This window comes from Perca fluviatilis, chromosome 6 (genome assembly GCF_010015445.1).
Source record: "Perca fluviatilis chromosome 6, GENO_Pfluv_1.0, whole genome shotgun sequence".
In the NCBI taxonomy this organism is placed as follows: Eukaryota; Metazoa; Chordata; class Actinopteri; order Perciformes; family Percidae; genus Perca; species Perca fluviatilis.
In genome coordinates, this window is record NC_053117.1 from 3,973,233 (window position 1) to 3,993,225 (window position 19,993).

The following is a 19,993-nucleotide window of genomic DNA, read 5'->3' on the forward strand; positions in this document are numbered from 1 at the left end:
CCCATACACACACACAATCACACACGCACGCACACACACATACACACACCCACAAACACACAAGCCAGCTCAGCAGTATCAAAGTTCAGAGGTCATCCGGTGGCAGTCGCTTTGACCTGAACCCCTCTGTCTAATGAGGCGGTCTGTGTTTGTCGAGCAGTCAAATACAATCCTGCAGTAGCAGTTCCATTGGAAATAACATGTAATGTAAGTTTGGTGTAATTATTAACTCATAAAAATCACAAACTGTATTTGCAACATGCCACGCCTCTGTAATACCGCAAAGAGACATTTATATTGAAACTATGGGTAACACATGTGGTAGGTGATACTTAACAAGAAATGTATTTGAAATTTCTTTGAAATTGCTTCCAAATTTACCCAGCATTTACATTTACCGAAAATTACCCCAACATTATTTAAAAGTTATAGCTATTTCCCATAAGCAGGCAATACATAGCTGGTAATTGAAATGAAACATTTACAGGAAAATAAAAAATTAATTGATAGGCATAATTACAAACGCATGTAATAAGAATTGGATACGGTGCTGCCACTCAACCTTGCAGCCAAATATTTCCAGTGGTATTGCAAGGGAAAAATTCCCCTTGCGGCCCAAAAAACATTTTCCCCATAAGTCACCATTGTAAAACAGACAACTGTAAAAGTGTTGACAGGACGCCTCAAACTGCAAACAAGGTCGATTATGACTCTTTCTATTCTGAATTTGTAATCCATGGACTTTTTATGTTTGAAAAATGTCCCTTCAGCTAAGAAAAACCTGTGACGTCATCACAACGTAAAGTCTACTTTACTACTGCTCATATTCAGTGGGCCGCATATCATGGAAGTAAACCCAGAAGCTTAGAAAAGCTCAGGATACATCTACAATACTATGTTTTGGTTTAAAAACATTTATCTTTTGCTACGTTTACGCATTGCGTCCATACTACTGCAACGTTTCCGAGCCCCTAAAACGGAGACATTTGGAAACACTGCTGCCCCCCTTTTGGTTTGAAAACTCCAGTCTGGATGACCACAAACGGAGACCTTTGGAAACAACGACGTACGTCGGTCAGTCTTATCAGTTAGGTAGCTTACAGACTTTTCAGTAACAGTTTCATCTCGTTGTTGCTCCAAGATAATAAATCCCTGCTCTTACTTTTCACCATTGTTGTTTCTGTATTTTCAACTTATACATCCATGATTTTCAAAATAACGTCAGACAATCTGCTTCCTGTTGACATCTGCACGCACATGTCCAGTGTAAGTGAATGGTCATGTGATATGTGTTGTCAGACAAGTTAATATGGATGGAGATTGCTGGAGCAATTGCTTGTCTCAAAACTCCGCTTACAAATTAAAACGTAGTCGTGTAGATGTAGCCTCAGTATCAGTGAGGTTTAGAGGGAGAGTATATGTATGACAAAAGAGCACTGTGGGTCTTGCCACAGTCCGCCTCAACACACAACACACACACAATTCATAAATGTGTACATCAGGATCGACACACCCACCATCCCAGTGGTCTGGGCCAAACTGCAGAATTCACCTGATCAAAAGTTATTGCCAGTTTACTAGAGCCATGAAACCAAGGACCTAAGAATCTTCATTTCTATTACTCTGAAGTGCATTCAATCTACTAATACCTCTTTCACACCACTGACCAGTGTTGGGCTAGGGTTGTTTGATCAGGGTTCTACCCTTCTTTTGGAAATTCAAACCAAGCCAGTCAACATGGGTATATCCATGGTCATGACATCAGAGATCACCTGGGGTGGCCGGGTTGGTCCAGTGGTAGAGCAGGCGCACATATACTTTTTGAGGTTTATGCCTCAATGCAGAAGTCCAGGGTTTGAATCCGACCTGTGACGACTTCCTGCATGTCTCTCCCCTTTCTCACCTAGCTGTCCTATCAAATAAAGGCGGAAAAAAATAATCTTAAAAAAAAAATATAGATCACCTGGGTCAACTCAGGAGCAATGCATAATAATTACCTTAAGTGCTAGAAATGGGCAGAGCTTTCACATCATTTCAGTGAACAGGACATCTAACATCACATACTCCACAGTATATCTGTAAACCAGCAGAACTAATGTGTTTTGTAGCTACTTGAATTTGTCATTGTACAGTAGGGAGAGAGACTTTGACTTTGATTTCTCCTATGCATCTTTATTGCAGCAGCTGGACAAGGAAGTAGGTTACTCTAGTATCCAGTAAGTCTGCTCCTGTCCTCGTCATGTACACAAATAATACAATAAGTGTTACAAAACTGTGTCACAATAATGATAATATATGTACCAAGCTCAGGATGTGTCTGCTTTTGTGACCTGATATATGATGACGGTGGCTGTGCAGCTTGGGCCTTGAGACACTGTTTGGGCCACATCAACCATTTAACCCATTTAATTAAAGCACCAAAACCAGATCCATCTCACTACAGACTGATAGGTTTGCACATGTTGTCATTACCTTATCAGAGTGATAAAGAAATCAATAGAGAAAATCAATAGGATATGTTTTATCTTTGCCTTTTGTTCACATGTAGGGGCTACGTAGGGGTGACAACTTTGAGCTCGTACAGCAGTAGTATATCACAGCCTCCATAAACCATTGATTTTATGATAAAAATCTTTCAGACAATCAATAGTAATCAAGGTTATAGATCAAGAGAGTGTGGCATGTTAAAGTAGAGGAAGAGCTGGAGAGGATCTTTTGTCTGCGTAAGCCATGCATAATTTTATTCTTTGTAAGAGCATATCAATCATTTTCTAGTCCAAAGACTAGAGGGGCAGATTGAAATGAATTGAATGGAACAGGCTACGGTTAATGGCAAATTATTAGAAACTGTAAGTGGTACTTTTTAACATCAGAAAGCCATTTATCAGAAGAAAAAATAAACTCAAACTGCTAATGAATGCATTTCCATTATTTCTAGTAAAATGGCTCAATGAGTTCACAGATGACAAGTCTGCCCTACTGGCCCACTTGTCAACTGACTCAACTACTTGAATAAACTTTCCACCTTGGATACTAACACAGTGGATAACCAAAGAATGAGGCGGCTAGGTGGCTCCTGCCAACACAACACTGCCCTCACTATTCTTGTCTTTGAAAGGAAACATCTATCAGCGGGCCGTGGTTCCCTTGTCAATTGCAGGCTGAGCACTTGATAAAGACAACAATTGGGAAAGACAAGGATGCTGTTTATATCCTGGCCCGCCCTCGCCCTGCAGCCACGAGTCCCCACAGCCGTGATGATGGAGGAGGATGGAGTCTGGGCCGCAGGAAGTTAGAGGACAACAGTTGTGGCTTGACTGTCTGCAGCCCCTGCTGAAACAGTCCATCCCCTCCCATGTCTTTTCTGTGGTCGGAGAGGAAACCTGACACCACTCAGTGTTTGGACAGTCCCTGACAACCTGGATGTGGAGTCTGATAAGAGCCAGAGAGGAGTCTTGGTGTCAAGATTGTGAGAAACTTCCGGCTAAGATAATTAGTCTTGTTACTCTGTGGTAATTGTGTTCTCTATCTGTCAGATATATGTCAAACCATTGTTTTTTTTAGGTAGTTATTAGGGTTGGGAATCACAAGAGGGAATCACCTTCAAATTAAGTCCCTAAAGGAAACCTTTGTCAACATGTGTTTGTTCATCTCACTTTGATTTCATTGCTGCAAAATAGGATTGTCAAGCAGACAACTGACGTTGACCAAACCAAGTGGACTGAAAAAGCAATTGATTTTATTATTCTAGTAGCCCAATGTGCAATGTATATAATAGCAGACCCTTATGTGGCGTCCGTGTATCGATACAGTACTGCAATGGAAAATATTGCAATATTATGCTGTATCGATAAGTATCAAAATTCCTTTTTTTTCTACTTCTTGTAGAATTATTTCCATCCTGCACTCAGAGGCATATATAGATGTATCCAATCAAATGTAATCTGAGACAATCTGGTTTATCTCGCCCATCATATGAACCCATGCTTTGCCTTGTTAGTTTGGCTATATGGCAAAAGCAAAAACACCAGACTTTAGGATTTGGTCATTTAGTTTTCGTCATAGGGAATGGCCATGGCGGGGCGGCTATTTTGTGCGTTTCGCCATCGAAACAGGAAGTGGGTGTAACTCGAGTGTACATTGTCCAATTGGCTCGAAACTTTTCAGGATTCATAAGAGTCCAACCATGACGACATCTACAGGCCGATATTGACTCAAAGTCATAGCGCCCTTGTGGCAACAGGAAGTAGGCCTGAAAGTCAAAGTGCAATACTTTAACGAACTCCTCCTGATGGTGATGGTTTGGCCCCCTATGCTTTGGCCACGCCCCCTTTTACAGCTAATGAACTGTAGGACGTAGAGTCTTGCGTGAGGTATCATTGAACTCAGCAGGGAGTTCCCTTATCATTGGTGACGATTTGCAGTGTCTGAGTGCCACCTAAATGTCGCAAGGAGCAGCGTCCAGTAACGCAGAGGCACAAGGGCCCGTCCGATGCTGCTTGCAGCTTTAATTATTATTATTATTATTATTATTATTATTATTATTATTATTATTATTATTATAGTTGTTATTTCCTTATTTATTTCCTCATTTGTGGAATTATTGGACATTCTGGACTCTGTACATGCAGTGAAACTCAGGAGGAGAGGTTCAAATGTATCAGTGGTGACCTTAGAAATCCAGTATGGGTCAGGATATAATACAAACATAATATTTAGGGATTCTGGGCTGCCTCACAGGGATTAGAAAAAGCAAAGTAAGAAATATTTTTTAATAGAGTAACAAGATGGATATCTATTTACATGAAAACAGCTGTGGTTTGGAGTAGAATGATTGATTGTGCAGTATGGATTTGGATTTTTAAAACCATAAGGAAATCATGGTGACCTGCCTGTGCCCAGTGTGTGGCCTTCCAATTTCCTTATGGAGCCTCGTAATAGCTCTTTGGTAAGCAACGGTCGGGGGGGAGGAAGTGGACTGCTGCAGCACACCAAGGGGTCAGATCACAGAATCATATTGGAAAGCTGAGCTAATCTTGGCAGCAAGGTCAAATGGCTCCCAGATAGCCACCTGCCTTTGAGATTTGCCAGCCTCTAATTGAAATGTTGTGATAAATTTCTTGCACGGGTCAGATGTTACGTGCTGCCTAAGCAAGGGTCGGGAGGACAGAGGGGGGGGGGGGTCTCCTATGGGATCTACTCTTGATCTTTTTAGTGTGGACCTACTTGTTGAGTGGAGATGATGTGCTCAGCAGGGAACAGTCCTTCCTCTCCACACCAACGGCTGAGGATCTGATTCAAAATCTACGGACTTTTTTTATGATAAACACTTATTTTAATTTACAACTTACAACATGAACACATCACCTCCATGTCTGACCCCCCCCACCCCCACACTCGCCATCACCACCTCCATATACAATTTGTCTAAGTTTGTTGACAAGATGAATATATATATTATATATATACATACTATTTTAAACAATACAAACAAAATGGACAAACTGTCAACCAAATACCCATATTATGGATGCTGACACCATAAGTACATGACATACGTCTTTCCACAATGCATTGCCTCCTAGGAGCCTTCCAGCAATTTTACGGTAACAATTCAATCCAGCAAACCGTTTGTATTACATTTTCTCAAATGCTGCCACTTTAGCCAGCTCAGAAGCCCATTCTTCGCTCTTCCATACTCTTAGAAGAATATTGTTTTTAAACCAAAAGTGTAGTAGTGTAGACTGCTACACTGACTCTTCAGAAGATGTCATTATCTTCGCTTGAGTTTCTGCACGGGAAAGTCACCTGACGCCACAATCTCCTGAACATAGTCATACTGAGCAATCCAGAGAGAGTTGTGTGGAGCTGATAGTCTTAATTAGCTTTTTAGCAACTCATTTGGCAATGGCTTGAATGTAACGGATATTCATTTATATCAAAAAGTGACGCACTAAAACTTAAAAAAAGAGACTTCCTTGATGTAGCGGAGTCTGAACACAGCAGACAAAAGGCAAAAATAAAAAAGCAGCACCTGGAAAATCAAGAAGTAACATCAGTAGGCAATAATCGATTATTCTCTGTCACTGCTTCGATGCCGAATCATCCCCGTCTGCATCGTGATGCATCGATGCATCGATTAATTTTAACACCACTAGTGTAGATGAGGGCTCTGAGAACAAACAATGATCGCATCCCAGTTTAATGAGATAAAAGAATCTCACTTTGAAAACAACCAGTTGAATTAGTGCTGCTGAGTTGTGCTCATTGACCTCCACTTTGTGCTCTTACTTTGCATGACAAACTGCTTGTCTGCCAGACTTTAGGCCACCATTCAGATGTAAATGAAAAGTGTGCCCTGGTATTTTGAATTGACATGGTCAGACTGAGACATTTTATGGTCCAACTGTCTTATACGACGTCAGCTGTGACATCTGACATGATTCTGCCTTTGTGATGCTGAGGGATCTGACTGCTGGGGATAAATGAACAGCTGGAGCATCCTCTAATACCCATAGATATGTGCTGGGCCTGTAGGTCTGCTGGGGCAAAAACAAGTAGGACACACATGGAGACACCCGGGCAACGAGACCGGTGGCCACCCATCAGATGGGGTTGCTTGTAATCTGTTGTTTAAAGGCTAGTTTGGCATGACAAAGTGATGTTTTTATTGCTTTCATTCATTCAGTAGGTTTAGGAGAAGTGGGTTAAGTGGCCGTGTAACACTAAAACAAAATGCCTTTAAACGCAAGGAATAGAATAGAATAGTCTTTATTGTCATTGACATGATCAACGAAATTGAATGCAGTCCTCTCAGTGCAAAACATCAGTAAAAGTGCAAAGCAGGTAAGAGTATACGTGAAAGAGTCTCTAAAATCACTATAAAAATATATAAAGAGGTAGGTTATTTGTTTAAAAAAATACATAAAACACAGGCATACCACACAAAACAAGACACTGACTGCACAATTCATCCTTAAACTCAAAACTCAAGTGGCATTAGGTTCAATTATTCAATTCATTTTATTTAAAACAGGGACAATGCACAAATTAACATTAACCTTGTATAAAAACAAGGAGAGATGCATTGCGCCAGGTTGTAGCACAAGTGCTATTTTCCGCCCGTAGTCCCTTAACAGGTTATGGCACTTTCAGTCTGTTTGTTCGTGTTTTAAATGTACTAAAACATCTGTCCGAGGGTTCAAGAGAGAGAGTCTGGGGTGAGGTGGATCTTTGAGTATGCTCTGGGCTTTTTTGGACTTTTTTTGAGGCAGCAAAGCTATAAAGATCTTCCATGGAGGGCAGAGGGCAGATGGCAGCCATTTATCTTGGTCTTCCCTCAAATTCATTAGACTTAGAATGTATGGCTGTCGTATCAGGTTGTTATCCTGTGATCTTGACTTCTTATCTCGTTGTATGGGCATCACAAATCTAGTTCGTTCGCAGTCATTTTTCTACGAGTATCTTTATGTCAGAATAACTGGCTTACAGAAAGTAGATACACAATGAGCATCATTTGTTATCCCCATACTGTATGATGAGATTAAAAGCCATACTTGTATTTTCTTAACTGCTTATCCTGTTCATGGGAACCGGCACATTTCAGTCAGGATCCAGTGAAAACAATTGTTAATATACCTAGATAATGATACAATTAAATCGTTATTTCAGGATAATAATATTAATAATATTTCAGGAGTCATTTCATGATTCCATTTTTAGTCTTGATGAAGAAGCAACAAGGTTTGATAATGTCAGATAAAAATGACAACAAGCTGATATAGTAAATATAAGCACAATTTGTTATCCAGATATTTGAAGAGCATACCTCAATAATCAAATGTTTGTAGTGCATCTGAAAAAGCAGATATATGAATATCAGGTTATATGTCCATGTATGTTGTCTATTCAGCTTCATCCTTATCCATATATATCTGATAAGTCTGGTGATCATGTGCTTTGTAATACAAAAAAAGTTAGTTTTTCTATTTTTGTAAGTTTATTAAATTCTATTGTAGATGTTTACTGGATGGTTTACCCATTGGTGTTATTCCTAGAGACAGAGATATGGGAGAACACTGAAACATACTGTAGTTATTGATTAAATTAACTTAAACTTAATTATTTTCATATAACTGATCCCCAGTGTGTTTCATATCAAAATGTTTAGAACAAACTCAGCTCTCTGTATAGTGACGGCTACATTTTTTCTAGAATGATGTGTGAAGAGATAATTTGGTACTAAAGCTGAAACGTTGATGTTGGCTTTTTGAAATTCCTCAAAACTCTTTTGAAAACAAACCTTATCTCATGATGTGTTGTACCAATTGTGTCGGTGCTTGAAATGAGTTGACCAAAGTCAAAGGTTATATATGATTAAATTAGTAAATATATGTCTGAAAAGAAATTTTATAATATCGCTTTTTGAGCAGGGGATTTGTCAAACATTGTCCTCAGAGGGGAAAAAAGAGAGACGGTCCAGATCCAGAACATTGCCAACTCTTAACATCAACATCATTTAACTGTGAGTGTTAACCATTCTACTGAACTTTACTGGACCTCATACAATGCCATGTACAGTTGAGTAACACAATGAATTTAAGCTCTTGGAAAAATGTATATAGCTGTTATAAAATACAAACACAGTAGAATACATAACAGGACATGAGACAGCTCAGCCTGAGCCCGGACTCAGTAACTGTGATCTGTGAATGTGTTGAGGTTCAAACATCAGCAATGGATACTGGGATTTAGAGCCGCTGTTGGACACAAAAACAAATCAGCAAGTGTATTACTATGACAATCAGGTTTATGTATTTCCCAGTTCATTAGTACAATCCTCTTAATAGACATGCATGCTGGGAAATAATGCAGCATACTGTTTCCATTCATATGATTATATTGTCAGCCTTTCATCCAACAAACAAACCTTTCCAATAGGACTTTTAAAGCCTTGACTATATGTTTAAAATGAACATGAACCCTAATGTTATTGAATAATCTCATGTATCCAAGTGTTACACTTTCTGTATGTATTTATATTATAATAGTTATTATTATTTGGAATAATAAATCTCAATGAATATGAATGCTTGTTTTATCCTCGCTGCACATTTAGCACACAGTAAGAAATACACCAAATGAGATGAATGTGTTATGTTTGAAGCTTTTGCTTTACTTTAAAAGCCATTGAACTGATCCTGTGTTTCTAAACCGTGTGTGGATGTAGGAATGGCTGCAACAAGCTGTGAGCAATCTTTTATCATTTTATCATTTATTAATCATTTACAACAGCAATCTGGCCTTCCTTCCTCTCACTTATTTAGGTACTTTAAATTAAGACACTTTCAAATAAGACTCCACTTAGGGGTTTCGCTCAAGTAGCCAGAGTTGATTTTATTCTTAATAATAAGAATATGTTGAACATTAACACAGCATTTACATTTATTACAATTTTAGGCATACAGGGACAATATTTCTGTCTGAAAGTTTGAAAAGGTTTTTAATTTACAAATGAAGTAACTTCTTTTTTAAGATGTTGTTTATGATACCCAAAGTAAGAAGAAGCATGATTTGGTCAATATGTAAGAAAAAGCATTTTCATGTTTGGGCCTGCTTTATAACCTGCTAGTCAGGACAGTTCACGTGATAAAATATATATTGATCTCGCACCACTGGCTGCTGCAATAACTTATTATTATGTAATTTACATTATTATTAATTTAATTTATATATATATATATATATATACTGTATATGATTGAATTTTAATTTCAGAAACATTAGCCAACTATTTCACGTAGAATACACAGTTAGAAAGTCAGTAGAAATACGGGCTAATATACTATGTTAATATGAAGTCATTTTCTGTAATAATTTTTCACAGGTGTTTTTCCATATTTAGATTTTTGGATTAAGAAAAATGTCCGTTAAAGGTACAGAGCTAGGATATACTGTAACTCTACAGAATTTTCAGATTTTGAATTAACAGAAATGACCGTAACCTTAACGAAAAAGGTACAGGTCATTATCTGCCCGGACATTATCCATTATTCTACTGATTTGTTTCTTACAGTGTGGTTTACAACATACATAACACATAACGGCAAATGCTATATATGCTTCTGTTTGTGTGGTCCTTTTTTCTATGTGATACAGAAAATCAGCTGGTTATTTGATTGCTTTATCTTAATGTGCAACTGGATACCTGCTTGGATCCAGATGAGAGAGCAACAACATGAGAGACAGCGCGTCACTTCCAGTTCACCACATGTCCAACAAACAGCTGAAACAAACATCAAACGGGCAGCCAATGACCTCCTCACATTCATCCCCTTTGACACAAACTCTGACATTATCCATAAAAAATAACACTAATCCCCTCTAAATAATCCTAATCCTGTTCAAAGAAAGAAGGAAAAGCAGACTAAATCCTTGAATAAAGATACATCTGTCAGTGGGGTGGGGGTGGGGTGTGTGGTGGGGTGGGGGTGCAGCTATTTAAACAGAGCTGCTACACAGAGGTGGATGCATGTCACCCAGAGTGGAACAATTGGGTGAACAACTCCCTCATGGCCCATATTCAGCCTGTAGCCATGTGGCACAACAAAGCCAGTTCATCCTGCTGCCGCCCTCCCCTCGCTCTCCCAGCAGCACATTGTTAACACCCAGCAAGCCCCTGCATTGACTTTGTGACCCCTGTGTCTGGTGGCGGTAGAGCCACACTATTAGCAACCCTCCAATGAGGAGAAGCAGCGAGTCGGAAAATGTACATAGAACGTGATTCACAGTTGTATTTCTGTTTATTTACATTTTCAAATTTCAGCAGCAAGTAATTGTGGGAAAATTAACAACGTGTTTTATTGGCTGTCTAGTAGTTTAACATGTTGTCTGGAATTTTTGTTGGATATCACCAGTGCAACTAGTCAATTATTAACCAGCACTAGGTTTACTAACTTACTTACTAAATTTACTAACTGAGCAGCTTTGTATGAGGGAACTTTGAGTTACAGAAAATGTTGTGTTTTTACTGCAGCAACACGCAAAGTTTCTGTTTTTAAGTACGGGACAACTGGGTAATGAGCTGTCAGAAGTTTTTTTTGTTATTTTACGGATTTATTTCTTAGAATGCAGGCACGGGTGGAAAAGGTATTCCGATACTTTACTTTCCTTTAGTAAAAGTACTGATACCACACAGTAAAAATACTCTGTTACAAGTAAAAGTCCTGCATAGAAAATGTTACTTAAGTAAAAGTATTTTAGTATCATCAGGAAAATGCACTTCAAAGTATTAAAGTTAAAAAAAAGTACTCAATGCAGAAAAATCCATTTTAGAAAGTTTAAAGGATCCAAACAGTTGTGTGTTTAATGGTCTAATCAGAATCAGAATCAGAATCATTTATTTGTCATTGTAAAACATTGTCACAACGAAATTTAAGTGCCACTCCTTCTAGTGCCTAGATGTATACATTCATACGCACATGCCATACCCTTCCACAAACCATACCCTCTCATACACATAGTGGGACAGGTGCTTCTAGTGCATATTAGTATACATTCATACACTTACTCACGCCGTACTCTCACACCAAAAAATCTTCCATCCATCCATTTTCGCCCGCAAAAAATCTTTTTTTTTTAAAGATCACAGAACTGGAAAAGTGCAAATGCAGTGCAAAACAGGCAAGAACGTCATTCAGCATGATGAAGTCCTATTTCTGTAATTGAATGTTTAGAGTTGTGATGGCTGTGGAGAAAAAGCTGTCTCTGAACCTGGATGTGCGGGTTCTGACAGACCTGTAACTGAAAGTGTTCGTGGCCCCTGGGTGAGAGGAGTCCTTGATCATGTTTTTTGCTCTGCTGAGGTATCGGGATGAGGAGACGCTGTCAAGTGTGGGCACCATGCTTATCAGCCTCTCGATCTCAGCCATGTAGTGTGTCTCATCTCCCTCTACTATGTGACCGACGACTGTGGTGTCATCTACGCATTTAATGATGATGTTGGTTGGATGAGCTGGGGAACAGTCGCTGGTGTACAGGGAGTATAGCAGAGGGCTGAGAACACACCCTTGCGGTGCACCCGTGCTGAGTTGGGGGCCCAGTTGGACAACTTGTGTAATCATTTCAGCTGGACTTGTAGGCTGTTAAAGTGTTGGCTAGTTTACTTTAGAATCAAACATCAGATTTTATAAACTACATTACACGTTTTGTGTGCAGAAATCTTAATGTGTAAAGTAACTAGTAACTAAAGCTGTAACAGATGAATGTAGTGGAGTAAAAGTATAATATTTCTCTCTGAAATGTAGCGGAGTAGAAGTAGAAAGTGGCATGAAAAGAAAATATTCAAGTAAAGTACAAGTACCTCAACATTTGGACTGAAGTACAGCACTGGAGTAAATGTACTTAGTTACATTCCACCACTGGCTCCAGGCAGATGGAGACATTCCTGTCTTTTGTCAATTCCATCACAATTTGACAGTGACCGCATAACCGGGCTGGTTACCTGTTCAGGGAGAAAGGTTAGAAAACTAATAAATGCACATGAATACAGATAAACTCTCCCAGCAGGGAGCACATTATTTGTCCCCATTGTTAGAATGAATATATGTCGATGTTGATTACTGTTCTAAATGAAACCTCTGTCTCTGTCTAACATGCGTGTTTAAATGAAGCCATTGTTGGCTTGCTTATCAACTTTTGCACACTGAATTTTCCCTTTAAATGAGCCAGTAGAATGGCCTTGACAACAAGATGCCAACATTTCTGAAGAAGATTTTTCCATTAAATGATGTATGGTAAGTCTCTCTCATTACTACACCGGCACAGGCGTAGACTTCGTGGGGGATACAGGATATATATCCCCACCAATATTTAGAAGAGGTAGATTTGTCCCCCTCAAAAAATAAAGAGGGGGGTTAAAGAACACAACAGGAAGTGAACACTGAAGATAGATTTATTTAGATTTAAACTTTTGAGCTTCTGGCTTTAACTGGTCTCATTCTCTAACAGACTTGTTGTTGAGATATACATGATTAAATACATGAAAAAAAATTACCCTGAAACACACCTGATGAACAATACATATAGAGACATTTGCACCACAAATTGGACCTCCAGACGCCCCTGCAACTAAATTATGGCAGACCATCGTCATTTTCAAATAACTGGCTGAATATTTTGTCAAGTGGCTGACTTGCAGGTCATCTCTAACAAAAGGACATTTTGGCCATTGATTATGGCTTTATTACTTAAAAACCTATTAAAGAAAAGGATATTTTTTAACAGACTCTTTTTAGGACAGTCACTGTGGTTAGAAAGCACAAACTAATGCTACAGACCTACTGACCTGAATGTAAAGTGATTCACAGAGGGTGAAGCAGACGACTCAGTGAGGAGACACTCACGTTATTGTAGGCCCAGTTTAATATGCAACTTCATTTTATACAATATGCTGTATGTAGTAAGGTATGTCTCTCTTTCAGTTAAGGGGTCCTTTGCTTAAAAAATTTTGAAGACCCCTGATCTACAGTATAAAACGAGGGTACATATCACAGAATGAAACTCCTCCTCTGTCTCCTCTGATTTTAATCTGCCACTCATCTCGCTCCCTAGGGAGCCTCTGATTAGATCCTACAACTTGCGTATTAGTGCTGACCTCTGGGGTGAGTCATCAATCTATCAAAGTGTCTGGCATCTCCGACCCAGTCGGGTTGAGAGTCGCAATGCACGCATTTGCAATGGAAAGACTGTGATCTAAGAGAGGAGAATTTCGGCTTACAGAGGGAAACTTCCTCACAGGACGCACATTTAATCTGGAGGTGACATCCACAGTAAGAAGAGGTAAGGTCTCATACTGCCAGTCCTCCACAGCGCTGCGGAGGAGGGTCTGGCTAGTCCACACAGCATTCCTGGATGGGAGAAAAACGTGCTCTGGTTTATTGGCATTTCTTTAAACCAATCACAATCGCCTTGGGTTGCTCTAACCTCCAGACGGAGCCACGTTGAAAGCTAAATAGCCTTGGGAAGGAACTTGTTTTGGTGGAACATGTTTATGTTCAAGAGTAGTTTTAGTCGTGCAACAGAAAACTCGGATTGGACAGATAGTCTAGCTAGCTGTCTGGATTTACCCTGCAGAGATCTGAGGAGCAGTTACCCATAGTCCTCACAAATCCACCGGAGGTTAGAACGTCAACACAAAGAAAGAGGAAGGGGACGGACATCCGGCCGAAAAGAGTGACGTCTGGCAGAATTTCTGGCGGCACCGGAGCAATTCTGGAAATGAAACGTTGTCGATATAGACTAGAAGAGGTATGACCGTGCTGGGAGATTCCACTGATCATTCTCTTCAGTGGACTGAAATGTTTTATAATTACATACAATTCTATTAATAGCACAATGCCCACCTGGTAGAGATGAAGGTACACAAACATAACAAGTCACTTTTTGAACCCTTACCTATTATACCTTCCAGTCTTGATCAACAGAAGTACATTTCCAGGATAAAGCCTGACATCCTGCGCATGATGTCAACTCTCTGTGTGTTGCCGTTCTCAAAATCCATTCGATACGGAAAACAACAACATCTGAGCTAGCAAGACACTGAAAATGTCAAGTTTTGAAGACAATTTGGGTCGTGCATCAAGGCAGACCTGCTTGGTTCTTTCGGGGAATGATTGTTAAGATTTACAAAGAATATGTTTAGGGCATTTCCTCTTTAACTGGGACGTTTTGGGAGCAACTGGTGGGATTGCTGTGGGCAAAGTACACACTGATACACTGGTAAGAGAAAATGTATCCATTTGAACAGCTCACGTTACTGTATTTTGTCAGCAGTTCATTTAATATTGCATGTGGGGTGCAAATGTTCCACCAAAAGTTCCTTCCCGAGAATATTTAGCAGAGCCACCGTCGCTGCGCCCAGAGCTTAGTGCCGCCCAAGACGATTGTGATTGGTTTAAAGAAATGCAAACAACCCAGAGCGTTTTTTTCTCCTATCCCAGAATGCATCTGTGGACTAGCCAGACCTTACTCCGCAGCACTGTGGGGATAGATCTGGCAATATGAGACTATACCTTCCCCAGTCTCAAATATTCATTTGATAGTGGTTACTCCCAGTTTTGTACTGCCAGCACAACACAAGCATTTCCCATAATGCAGCCTGGCCTGTTTCCAATAGGAAATAAATGCAGTGGAGTCAGTGCAGCACAGATGGGTGTCTGAGACTGTATCCAGCCCGCGATAGTCAAACTGTTGTCCTGAGTGTCTACAATGATAAATGGCTGTGTCTTTGATTGAGATTAGTGAGGTGGGGCCCGGGCCTGTTTGATGAACCAGAAAATGAAATGATTACTATTGGGCTTCTATCGACTGCACTGCTGGTGACACTCTTGCTTCATCCCAAAGGTTAATTGGACTTGAACCCGGGAAATCAAGAGGTTAAGCAGGGTCAGTGTGACAGCAGGTCCTTCTGGGAACAGCCCTCTCAAATGGCTGCTAATCAGATTTGTCAAGGGGCTTTCCTTATGATAATGCTTCCATGTGCATCTTTGTTGTTGCTGCTGCAGCACACTACGGTATTGATTCACATATAATAACATCATCCTTGCCAACTGCAGGAGGGCAATTATATTACCTTCTTTGCAGTCAAGAAAATACAGCTTCCCCGCTGTTTTCCTGATATTTCTATTGCTGTTTACTGACCATCTATTGGTGTTTGTGTGCACTTTTCTGATTGAGTCTCTGCATGAAGAAATGGAATACCCTTCTGTTATCAGGATACAATTAGGAGTGTCTGTGGAATTGCTATTGGCTCAGCTGACGATGATACAAACATCTGGTAATGAGAAGTATCTCTGATACAATTACCATCACTGAGGAATGAATAAATGTCTCCACTTACCTCTTACCTTTCAGTTCACACTTACAGGAACGTGTGTGTGTGTGTGATATTTATGCTTTGCTTTGACATTATTAGAAGTGCAGTCAAATAGAACAAAGATCATTAAAAAGTGACTACTGACATGGAACCTGTATAGAATTTTCCATATTCCATGTACTGTATAAATTTAGCTGTTCACAACGCATATAAAATAGCATTATATCTGAACCTACATTACATGTACAGTGGTCCTCTCAGCTAAATGCTAACATCAGCATGCTAACATGTTTACGTTAATAATTATTAACATTATTACCGATGTTTAGCAGGTATAATGTGTACCATGTTTACCACTGTAGCATTTGCTAATTAGCACTAAACACAAAGTCCAGCTGAGGCTGATGGGAATGTCTTTAGTTCTGCAGGTATTTGGTCATAAACCAAAGTATTGGACATATTAAATCATTTCACCAGATAATGGCCCTAGATGAATGTCAGATGATCACAAAAAAATTACTATTTATCGTGAGTGGGATAATAAATGTGTGTACTAAATAGCAAAGCAATCCATCAAGTAGTTGTGGAGGCATTTCACTCAAAAACACAAATGTGGAGCTCATGGTGGCACTAGATCATTAGGATTCATTGTCTGGGAACCATGAATATGTGTACCTGTAAAAAAGCATCCTCCTAATCCATCTTGTAAATGTTGAGTTATTTTACAGGACACATGAAAACTGTGACCTTCCTCCCTCTCTGTTCTCTTGCTGCACACACAATGAGATTGATACCTTCTCAGCTTCCGGCGGCACCAATAGTCCAGACCAAGCGCGTTTAGATAAAGCGCATTTAGATATGACACTAAAGGAGATTTTTAGCGTCAATAACAACGGCAAAGGCACCTGACCAAGCGTCCGTATTTTACGCGATGGGAGTGAGAATGTGTTGACCTGAACAATCCTGAAAAAGGAACCGCCGTGGATATAGACTATCCTAAACCTAACTGTCCCGTTCTTGTGCCACATGTCAGTTAAATGTATGTCCTGACCCAGAACGTTAAAAAGTGACGCCAAGAGTCCCGACCCAGAGCGTCTAACTATGACGCTAAAGGAGACTTTTTGCATCAGTAACAAACGCCAAAGGCACCTGAACAAGCATTTTTCGAAACGCATTCTAAAAATGCAGTAAGCTAGTGAAATTGTTTTACATTGTACCAACACATTGGTATTTTGTTACGATGGCAGAACACATTACAGTGCTATGAAGACCAGTTTTAGTCACATAGTTGTACAAGATTAAACTGTATGGGGGAGTTCTTTGAAAGGTTCTCTTCTTTGTGCTGTGTCTTTGAAGGTGCTGAAACACAAATATTGAAACGGGGGAAACAGTTAGCCGAGCTCTTTGAAGGTGTCTTCTAATGCAGGGGTCGGCAACCTTTTCTATGTGTCAATTTACAAAAGATGAAGATGAGTGGCGTGCAAGTAGCGTTTGTTAATAAGCATGTAATTCATTTTCAATGTAAGCACTGATAGTTTGACCTTGTCTATAATAATAAACCAACTGCCAACTTTTCAATTAGGTTTGTAGTGAGATAGTCAAATTGCATTAGATTGTGATAGTGGTGATAGTCAGGGTCATTCTGAGGAGGATTATATTGACAATTAAATTAAAAAAACATTTCAAACATGAGGAAATTGTCAGCGTGTTATGATGTCAACTGAGCTGACTTTCCCTTTCCTTTTCTCAAAACCTCTACGCAAAACTGTCTTGAAATTCCACATGATCATAGTCAGAGTCATTGTGAAAAGGAAGGAAACACTTTTTTTATTTAACTCTCCTGTTATGTTCATTTGTCAGGAAGAGCAGTTCCTGGGTCAATGAGAACCAGTGCATGTTTAATCGTCCAAAAGTCATCCGAAACCAAAAAATCCTAATAAAGATTGTTTGTTAGCGTAAAAGTAAATTACTGTCTGATTTTAACACAAGCCACAATCTTTTTAAAGATTCTTTTTGGCCATTTTTAGACAGGACAGGGGGAAAGACATGTAGCAAAGGGCCTCAGGTTGCAATTGAACTGAGCTGCTAAACATTGGGCGCACGCTCAACCAGGTGAGCCACCCAGGCGCCCGTCCACAAACGTTAAACCGCAACTATTATGTTTCCGGTTTTGATACAAGGACAGAAAACGCTCTTCTGGTTCGTATTAGAGGGTAGTTATAAACAACTGTAATCATAAGGTTTGGAGGACTTTGTTGCTTCTGATCGCTGTTAACTTCCTCTTTCACTGCCGGGCCAAATGGATCCAAACAGTATCTTTCTGATATAAACATGCAGCAAGGGTTGCAAATACATGAAATGCACCATCTTCATTTTAAATGTTGATTAAGCTACACTAGCTAATGCCAGCAGAAGAAGTTTCACAGGGAAAAATATTTGTCCTACATTTTTTTTAATTAGAGTCAATGAGAACATTTTCAATGTGATGCGTAATACGTTATTTATGTAATGAGTCCTTCTTCTACCTTAACAGCAGGAATAGATCCAAGCAGCGGCTGCTTGGCTGGGTTTCACACTGCTGTTGCACTCTGTCCGTGTGCTGTCAAGGTCTTCTTTGTGTTATTATCAGTAATAAAATTGTTTCTTATAGATGTGTGACGTGAGAGCGTGAAAAGTGTCTAATAAATCTAATATCACAATTTTTTTTGGGCTTTTCCGCCTTTAATTGATAGGACAGCTAGGTGAGAAAGGGGGGGAAGACATGCAGGAAACCGTCTCAGATTAGACTTGAACCCTGGACCTCTGCATCGAGGCATAAGCCTCTCATTATATGTGCGCTTGCTCTATCCACTGACCCAACCCGGCCCCATATCACAATTTGTTTGACCAAATACATGGGTGGATATTGTAGGGTTAACTATTGGTGCTTTCACAAAATAATACACAATGACATTTTAGATAAATAATCATCAGTAATATAGATATAATGACTAAGTGGTTAAAAGCAAATAAAAGAACAACTAGTAAGTCTGGTAAGTTCAGAAAATGACATCACTTTACTGTAATGCCGCCTGTAAAACCAGGAAAAGACACCACTTACCATAATGATGTTACGATATCCAGAACTTAAGACGACATCTAGCCTCATATATCGATGTTGATAAAATATCAATATATTGCCCAGCCCTAGTGTCAATTGAGACTTGGCAGCCCCGATAATAGAGTTGTAGGCCTATTTTTTGCTCAGGATCCCCTCCCTCTGTTACTCATCCACAGTGGCGCAACTACCCAGTGTTAGAGGGGTATGCAGTGACACTTTTTTCTTCTTGTCATTTATTGTGCATGCTACTGTAACGGGCGTGCATTGTCCTTAACAGTTTAAAATCAGGCTGGATGCACGTCCATTAACTCTCGTGTGTTCTGCGTTGTGTTCTATGCTGTGCTGAGTGAGTGAAGGAAGGACCCGGGCCACGACCAGCTGCTGGTTTCTCTTTTAAGGAAGGCAGAACGATGGATTTGTCTGTACAAATCAACAGAAAAACAAAAGGCTCTGTAACATGCAGTCTCCTCCACATAGCACACAGGCTCCTCTCAAGCTCCTGTTATAGATAGATAAACATACAGAAAACCCTGTAGACTAGCATGTGGAAACGTCTACTTTAAAGCTTGCAAAAAGTCTGTTTACAAGGTTTATATTCAATTGACACAGTAACTGCATGTTCCCAACCTAGAAACTAACATTTATACATGCATAAAACAAGGTTTGCATTGTCCAAAAACCGCAATAAATTTTTAAAAATGACGAGCAAAATAATACATTACCTCCTCTCAGCTAGACTGGCGCAGACTGAGAGAGGCCCCTGAATGACGGCACAAGAAGTCTTAAAGTGACAGTACGGGTATTAACATCTTGGTCTGAATACAACATTCAGGCATAAATATAGGCAATAGAACACATCTTAAATATATAGAGAACAATATTCATCAGGATTTGGTGACATTTCAACTGTAAAAGTAAAATAATAATTTCAACCTGGTTACACTACCTTATATTTACCAGTTGTTATTTGCCCTTAATAAAATTTAGATATGTCTTGCATGGGATTGGTACCATAGGGT

The 19,993-nt window shown here is 39.6% G+C and overlaps 1 long non-coding RNA gene across 1 annotated transcript; it reads right to left on the reverse strand.

The window, feature by feature from the left end:
- Positions 1-12,395: 12,395 nt before the first annotated feature.
- On the reverse strand, positions 12,396-19,712 carry LOC120560115. The gene is made up of 3 exons (XR_005639427.1): positions 19,697-19,712; positions 18,975-19,394; positions 12,396-12,502 (listed from the first exon to the last, which is right to left on the reverse strand). It is a non-coding gene; the product is annotated as an uncharacterized LOC120560115 (long non-coding RNA).
- Between the last annotated feature and the right edge of the window lie 281 nt (positions 19,713-19,993).